The 1,504-nt window shown below is 45.0% G+C and overlaps 1 non-coding gene across 1 annotated transcript; it reads left to right on the plus strand.

Moving 5' to 3' along the window:
- The first annotated feature begins 1,068 nt into the window (after positions 1-1,068).
- On the plus strand, positions 1,069-1,196 carry LOC139078337 (small nucleolar RNA SNORA19). Its single transcript, XR_011531275.1, has one exon. It is a non-coding gene; the product is annotated as a small nucleolar RNA SNORA19 (small nucleolar RNA).
- The last annotated feature ends 308 nt before the right edge of the window (positions 1,197-1,504 follow it).

Raw genomic sequence — 1,504 nt, forward strand, 5'->3', positions numbered from 1 at the left:
CGAGGGTGACAGTATGACATTTCCCGACACACCGAGAATTGCCAATCTTTTTTTGTCTCTGCCAATCTGATAGGTGAAAATGACACATCGTTGTAACTTTTATTTGCGTTTCCTTGATTACCGGCGGGGTGGATCCTGTCTTCATAAGTGTGCCTGCCTTCTGTACTTCTGTATTTGTGAGCAGTCAATTTATAATAAGGTGTTTACCTTTTCCTATTGTTTTGCAAGAACTCTTTGTATATTAAGGATATTAACTCTTTTAAGAGTTCCGTAACTGACTTTAGAAGGCTCTTTCTCTTTCTTCCTCTCTTTTTTTAGTTCCCTTGTGCTTTCGAAGGATGTGCCTAATGTTTTGGCAAGTGTTTCATGAATCACATTAGAAAATAAGTTTTGTAACAAACCCATTTAACAACCATTCTCTGTTGCCGTCTCCTGATGCCGCTCAGGGCCCCAGCGGCTGCCTTCGTCCGGCTCCGCGTCGTTAACCCTTGATCTTTTCCTGCTGAAGAGCAGACTGCTTTCCGGGGCTGGAAACGCAGTTTCATCTTCACCTTCCTGCTCATGGAGCTGCTGCTGACCCCGAGCCAGACGGCTGTTTACACAAGAAATGATTTGATTATATTGAACCACCAATGGCGGCCTTTCTCGGAGCGAAGACGCCAGGAACGTATCATCGCAGCCATCAACTGTGCACAGAGAAACGCAGCCCACTCCGAATTTCCCACCAACCATAATAACAGCTTTCCAGGGAAAAGTAAGAACCGGGTCCTGGTTTCCTCCTAAAAACGTGTTAAGGGAAAGACTTTTAAAAGGAGATTGCGGCTTTAGCCCAGTTGGCTTCTCGAATCTCACAGCCTCGACTCAAATCCCACCTCTGAACTATCTCTGTGACCCCGGGAAAGCCACTCACCTGCCCCGAGCCTCCGTGTCGAATGGCTATAACACTAATAATCTCAGAGGTTTACTGAGCGGATTAAATGAGGTAATGCACACGAAACGCTTTCTCAGAATGTGTCCAGCTGCAAGGAATGGAACCCTTGACTCAAGGTGGCAACGAAAGGGAAGGGTGTGCACATTTCATTGTCTTTTTTCTTTCGTCAAGAGAAAAGATATTTCTGATGTGCTGAACAAACCTTTGGAGGTAAATTAGCAGCATGACTCATTCGGCCATTGCTGTCAGTCACCTTCAGACAAGTAAAAAGGAAAAGAAACAGAGAGAAAAGGAGATTCATAATTTCATCTAATATGGTTGTTGAGTATGAAAGCACAAAGATGTGAACAAAAACTCACATTCTTTCCATTTTCCTGCTCTGCCACTCCCAGCAATTTATGGATAACTCTCCTCATGGTTGTAAGATGGCTGCTGCAGCTCCAGGCATCACGCACACAGGATAATATCAAGTAAAGAAGAGGAGAGGTATCTCCTGCCATGTGTCTCCTTTTGTGAGGGAGAAAGTTGTTCCCAGAAGGCCCACCCTGAAGACCTCCCATTGACCAAGCTTGC

This window comes from Equus przewalskii, chromosome 21 (genome assembly GCF_037783145.1).
Source record: "Equus przewalskii isolate Varuska chromosome 21, EquPr2, whole genome shotgun sequence".
Taxonomy (NCBI): domain Eukaryota; kingdom Metazoa; phylum Chordata; class Mammalia; order Perissodactyla; family Equidae; genus Equus; species Equus przewalskii.